The sequence below is a fragment of the Camelina sativa genome, chromosome 3 (genome assembly GCF_030686135.1).
Source record: "Camelina sativa cultivar CO46 ecotype springtype chromosome 3, ASM3068613v1".
NCBI lineage: Eukaryota > Viridiplantae > Streptophyta > Magnoliopsida > Brassicales > Brassicaceae > Camelina > Camelina sativa.
Genome location: NC_141882.1, coordinates 30,491,945 through 30,498,986, shown reverse-complemented (window position 1 = coordinate 30,498,986; position 7,042 = coordinate 30,491,945). Strand labels below are relative to the sequence as shown.

The window sequence follows — 7,042 nt, the reverse complement described above, 5'->3', positions numbered from 1 at the left end:
AATTGAGAAACCAAAAGGCAAAAACAAAAACGGACTAGTCTAGGTTTTCAGCCTTGGTTATCTCAAAGAAAATTTACTTTTTAAAAAACTCTCTTTCTATACAAAATCACAATGCATCAAACAACCGCTTCACAATTCTCAACCCGAGACCAAGTCACCGACTTCGTCGTCTACAAAGGTAACGGTGTTAAAGACTTATCTGAAACCGGAATCAAGATTCTTCCCGACCAATACATTCAGCCACTCGAAGAGCGACTGATCAACTTTCACGTAAACGACAAGACAGAAGAATCCATACCGGTAATCGACATGTCAAATACGGATGAGAAGAGTGTCTCGAAGGCTGTATGTGATGCTGCTGAAGAATGGGGTTTCTTTCAGGTGATCAACCATGGCGTTTCGATGGAAGTTCTTGAAAATATGAAAGCAGCTACGCACAGATTCTTTGGTTTACCGGTGGAAGAGAAAAGGAAGTTGTCAAGAGAGATGTCTTTGTCCGCGAATGTGAGATACGGGACGAGTTTTAGTCCTCATGCTAAGCTCTCGAGTGGAAAGATTATCTCAGCCTATTCTTTGTCTCTGAAGATGAAGAATCACAACTTTGGCCTGACGCTTGCAGGTAAAATATGATACAAACGATATTTAAAATTTACATTTCTAATCAATAATCATATAGGGCTTGTTAAAAAGTTTGTTTTGGTTTTGTTACATTTTTAGGCACGAAACGTTAGAATACATGAACGAGTCTAAACCGCTAGTAAAGAAACTATTACGGTTTCTAGGTGAGAATCTAAACGTGAAAGAGCTAGACAAGACGAAAGAGTCACTCTTCATGGGTTCAACACGTATCAACCCCAACTATTACCCGATTTGTCCTAACCCTGACCTCACGGTAGGAGTTGGACGTCACTCCGACGTCTCCACGCTCACAATCCTCTTACAAGACCAGATAGGTGGTCCCCACATTCGTTCCCTCACCACGGATAGTGATGAAACCATGGACGGCTCAACCGAACCACACGGACCTGAGGAGCAGCTTGAACCTGAGGAAGCATCAGAGGACCAGCTTGAACCAGAGGAAGCACCAGAGGAGCAGCTTATACCAGCGGAAGAAGCGGAGGAAGCATTGATCGTTCCGGCGGGTCCTATAACAAGGTCACGGTCCAAGAGGTTCAACCAAGCCATCAATGCAATACTTAAGGAGTTGGACAAGAAGCTAGAAGACGTGACTCAAACCACATTCACCATGCTCATAGCTCAAGGTGCTCGGTAAAGGGTAAAGTGTTGCTTTGGTGCTCTTTTTCCCTTGGTCAAGTTTTGTCCCATTGGGCAGCCCAATTCGTGGTCCAAAGCCCATTACAAAGCTTTGGCCCATTTTCTATCTCTTTCTCATTCAAACTTTGCATTTAATGTTTTGTCATTTCCTAGACATCTTGCATGAGCTTGAACTTGAACTTGCAAGGTTGTCTAGGGTTTTCTCTTCTCTATTTCGTCCCCCCCCCCCCTTCTCCTATTTAAAGACCATGTATCTCTTCTTTGTAAACCATCAAACATTTTAATCAAAACTCTTTTTCTACTTGTTTGATCTGAGAAGTGAGTAATATCTTCTCAACTTGTCTTCTTCTTAGTGTGTAATATCTAAGTTGAATTCGAGCCTGAAGTCTAGGAGATTTCCATCTCTCTTGGAAGTTCATTTCAATCCCCTTTTCATCCGCTGCATCATATTCACCCTTTCACCTTCTTCGTCGATCTTGTCTTTGCATCTTCGACCCTTTGATCATCATCATCATGACCGTTCTTCTTCAAGACCTTGGGAGTGTGTTCTTGGGAGCAGATTCCTTGCCAGGAGTCTATCATGTGGTATCAGAGCAACCACTCTGCAACCAGGTTTTGAATTCCAATCGTCACTTTTCTCTTATTTTCAGATCTGTCGCTTCATCTTACAAGAGTTTTATAAAATGTTTCACTTGTCCAAAAATTACGAAATCAATTGAGTTTGGATCGTCTTTGAGTCTAGTATTTTTGAAAATTGATTTGAGAATTTTTGGATTCGTTTTCATAATTTTCCCAGATCTGTTTTCATTTACGTGTTTTTAGAACTATTTACTGGTGGATCTTTGTTTTTTTTTCTTTTCAGGAACCATGGTGACATCAGAAGAGGAAGAGTCATCAACTTCTAGCTTGGAAAAGAAGATCCTTAAGTCTGTCATGACCATGCTTGATGCAAGATTTGGCGCTCTTAACTTGAATCAAACCAACCGGGGAGTTAATCAGCATCAACGGCCGAACCAGGAAGAACCAAGACCTAACGACAAGACTAGGGAGTACTACAGCCACGGTTCTTCACACAGCAGTCAGCGGAGGCGTCGATGAGAACATCCAGTGCCCAGAGATCCTTTGGGAGGCCTCAAGTGCAAGATCCCTGCCTTTCACGGAACCAGCAACCCGGATACCTACTTGGAGTGGGAGCAGAAAATCGAATTAGTCTTTGTTTGTCAAGAAATCACCGAGGTTTACAAGGTTAAACTTGCTGCTACCGAGTTCTACGACTATGCTCTAAGTTGGTGGGATCAGCTTGTTACCAGCCGTAGACGTACCGGAGACATACCGATCGAGACATGGAACCAGCTGAAAACCATCATGCGTAGGAGGTTTGTGCCGAGTTACTATCATCGTGATCTTCATCAGCGTTTGAGGAATTTGGTTCAAGGAAGCAGGTCAATTGAAGAGTACTTCAAGGAAATGGAAACCCTGACGCTCAGAGCCGATATTCATGAGGATGGAGAAGCTATGATGTCACGATTCATGGGAGGTCTTAACCGCGAAATCCAAGATCGTCTAGAGACCCAGCACTATGTGGAAATCGAGGAGATGCTTCACAAAGCAGTCTTGTTTGAACAGCAAATCAAGAGGAAGAACTCTCGATCCAGCTACAACATAGCTAAGACCAGCTACAACTCAGGTAAGTCAAGTTACCACAAGGAGGACAAGCCCGGCTACCAGAAGGACTACAAGCCATTCGTCAAGCCGAAACCAATAGATTCAGACCCGAAAGGTAAGGGTAAGGAGGTGATTACGAGGACAAGGGATATTCGTTGCTTTAAGTGTCAAGGACTTGGGCATTACGCAAGTGAATGTGTCAACAAAAGGATCATGGTTCTTAAAGACAACGGCGAGATTGAGTCTGCAGATGAGCGTTCGGAAAACGACTCATTGGACGAGGGTTTGGAAGCCCCAGCTAAAGGAGAGCTGCTTGTTGCGAGGAGATCGTTGAGTGTTCTAACAAAAACAGAGGAGCAAGCACAAAGGGAAAACTTGTTCCACACGCGATGCTTAGTCAAAGACAAGGTATGTAGTTTGATTATTGATGGTGGTAGTTGTACTAACGTTGCGAGTAGGACTATGGTGGAGAAGCTTGGCTTAGAAGTTCTCAAGCATCCAAAACCCTATGCGCTTCAATGGCTCAATGAGAAAGGAGAGATGTATGTCAAGGAGCAAGTCAAGGTGCCGCTTTCAATTGGTAAGTATCAGGACGAGATCATGTGTGACATACTTCCGATGGACGCTAGCCACATTCTTCTTGGACGTCCATGGAAATCAGACCGACAAGTTGTGCACGATGGCTTCACCAACCGACACACCTTTGAATACAATGGCCGCAAAACGACTCTCATTCCAATGACGCCGCATGAGGTCTATCTAGATCAGCTGAGCATGAAACAGCGAACCGCCAAACAAACTGAACCAATCGATAACAAGGGTAAGAGCAAGGTAAGTCACAATAGTTTACTATTTGTTTACAAAGAAACTCTTGCTTGTTCTACTAACCCTAAACCGGTGCTACCGAGTGAGATTGAGCTGGTTTTGCAAGATTATAAGGATGTGTTTCCGGAAGACAATCCCATTGGTTTACCACCAATCCGAGGGATCGAACATCAAATCGACTTTGTTCCAGGAGCCGCTCTACCAAACCGACCAGCTTATCGCACCAACCCAACCGAAGCCAAAGAGCTTGAAAGACAAGTGAATGAGCTGATGGACAAAGGACATATTCGAGAAAGCATGAGTCCATGTGCCGTTCCAGTGTTGTTAGTACCAAAGAAAGATGGGAGTTGGCGAATGTGTGTGGACTGTCGAGCCATCAACAACATAACGGTTAAGTATCGCCATCCTATCCCTAGATTAGATGATATGCTTGATGAATTGCATGGTTCTAGCATCTTTTCTAAAATTGATCTTAAAAGTGGATATCATCAAATTCGCATGAAAGAAGGTGATGAGTGGAAAACGGCTTTTAAAACTAAACAAGGGCTTTATGAATGGTTAGTCATGCCGTTTGGGTTAACTAATGCGCCTAGCACTTTCATAAGGTTAATGAATCATGTCCTTAGGAAGCATATTGGTGATTTTGTTGTGGTTTATTTTGATGACATTTTGGTTTACAGCAAAAATTTAGATGATCATGTCATGCATCTTAAACTTGTTTTGGAGTTGCTTCGCAAGGAAAAGCTTTATGCGAATTATAAGAAGTGCACCTTTTCCACAGATAATCTTGTTTTCCTAGGCTTTGTTGTGAGTGCAGATGGAATCAAGGTTGATGAGGAGAAAGTCAAGGCAATCAAAGATTGGCCAAGTCCTACAAATGTGAGCGAGGTGAGGAGCTTTCAAGGCTTAGCAGGATTCTACCGACGGTTTGTCAAGGATTTCAGCACCATTGCCGCACCGCTTACGGAGGTCATCAAGAAGGACGTTTCAAATGGGAAGCTGCACAGGAAAATGCCTTCCAGGCCTTGAAAGAGAAGCTTACTAATTCCCCTGTTTTAATTCTTCCAAATTTTATGAAAACTTTTGAGATTGAGTGTGATGCCTCAAGCATAGGTATTGGAGCTGTTTTGATGCAGGATCATAAGCCCATAGCGTTCTTCAGTGAGAAGTTGGGAGGAGCTACACTCAATTATCCGACCTACGACAAAGAGCTTTACGCTTTGGTCCGAGCACTACAAACGTGGCAACACTATCTATGGCCGAAGGAGTTCGTCATTCATACTGACCACGAGTCTCTTAAGCATTTAAAGGGTTAACAAAAGCTCAACAAACGTCATGCGCGGTGGGTCGAATTCATTGAAACATTCCCATATGTTATCAAGTACAAAAAAGGTAAGGATAATGTCGTTGCCGACGCATTATCTCGCAGGTATGTTTTACTTACTTCTTTGGATGCAAGGTTGCTAGGTTTTGAGCAAATAAAAGAATTGTATGCTAATGATTCTGATTTTAGCAAAATATTTCAATCTTGTGAGAAGTTCGCTTTTGGAAAGTATTATCGCCATGAGGGTTACTTGTTCTTTGAAAATAGACTTTGTGTGCCTCACTCTTCTTTGAGAGAATTGTTTCTAAGGGAAGCACATGGAGGAGGTCTAATGGGTCACTTTGGAGTTGCTAAGACCTATAAGGTGATGCAAGAACACTTTCACTGGCCACACATGAAAAGAGATGTTGAACGCCTATGTGAGCGATGTGCTACTTGTAAACAAGCTAAGGCTAAGGTTCAATCCCACGGTTTGTATACCCCTTTACCTATTCTTTTGCATCCTTGGACTGATATATCTATGGATTTTGTGGTTGGATTGCCTAGGACTAGGGCAGGTAAGGATTCTATTTTTGTGGTGGTTGATCGCTTTTCTAAAATGGCGCATTTTATTCCATGTCATAAAACTGATGATGCATCTCATGTTGCTAGCTTGTTCTTTAGAGAAGTTGTTCGTTTGCATGGTATACCTAAAACCATAGTTTCTGACCGTGATACTAAGTTCCTTAGTTATTTTTGGAAAACTTTGTGGTCTAAGTTAGGAACTAGATTGCTTTTCTCTACTACATGTCATCCGCAAACTGATGGTCAAACTGAAGTTGTCAATAGAACTCTGTCCACTTTGTTGCGTGTGCTCATTAAAAAGAACCTAAAAACTTGGGAGGATTGCTTGCCGCATGTTGAATTTGCTTATAATCATTCTATGCATTCTGCGAATAAGTTTTCTCCTTTTGAAATTGTTTATGGGTTCAACCCCACTTCTCCTTTGGATCTAATGCCTTTACCTTTGAGTGAGAGATCAAGTCTTGATGGCAAGAAAAAGGCCGAATTAGTCAATTAGTCAAACAGGTTCATAAAAAGGCTAAGGAGAATCTGGAGGCCCGGACAAAGCTGTATGAGAAGTATGCGAACAAAGGGCGTAAAGAGGTCATCTTCAATGAGGGTGATCAAGTGTGGGTTCATCTTAGGAAGGAGCGTTTTCCGGAGGAGCGAGCATCCAAACTAATGTCGAGGATTGATGGACCATTCACAGTGCTTAAAAGAATCAACAACAATGCCTACCAACTCGACCTCCAAGGTAAGTACAAAGTTAGCGGCAGTTTCAACGTTTCTGATCTTCTTCCTTATTTTGCAGATAATTCGGATTTGAGGTCAAATCCTTTTCAAGTGGGAGAGGATGATGAAACCATGGATGGCTTAACCGAACCACACGGACCTGAAGAGCAGCTTGAACCTGAGGAAGCATCGGAGGACCAGCTTGAACCAGAGGAAGCACCAGAGGAGCAGCTTGTACCAGCGGAAGAAGCGGAGGAAGCATTGATCGTCTCGGCGGGTCCTATAACAAGGTCAAAGTCCAAGAGGTTCAACCAAGCCATCAATGCAATACTTAAGGAGTTGGACAAGAAGCTAGAAGACGTGACTCAAACCACATTCACCATGCTCATAGCTCAAGGTGCTCGGTAAAGGGTAAAGTGTTGCTTTGGTGCTCTTTTTCCTTTGGTCAAGTTTTGTCCCATTGGGTTTTCTTGACAAGGTTTTTAATGAGGCCTAAGTAACATTTTTAGACCCCCTTTGCCAGCCCAATTCGTGGTCCAAAGCCCATTACAAAGCTTTGGCCCATTTTCTATCTCTTTCTCATTCAAACTTTGCATTTAATGTTTTGTCATTTCCTAGACATCTTGCATGAGCTTGAACTTGAACTTGCAAGGTTGTCTAGGGTTTTCTCTTCTCTAT

General features: G+C 42.7%; 1 pseudogene across 1 annotated transcript; it reads left to right on the top strand.

Moving 5' to 3' along the window:
• LOC104779368 (feruloyl CoA ortho-hydroxylase 2-like) lies at nucleotides 1-1,345 on the top strand (annotated as a pseudogene). Its single transcript, XR_015594628.1, has 2 exons — nucleotides 1-619; nucleotides 718-1,345. The product of XR_015594628.1 is annotated as a feruloyl CoA ortho-hydroxylase 2-like (transcript).
• Nucleotides 1,346-7,042: the final 5,697 nt, after the last annotated feature.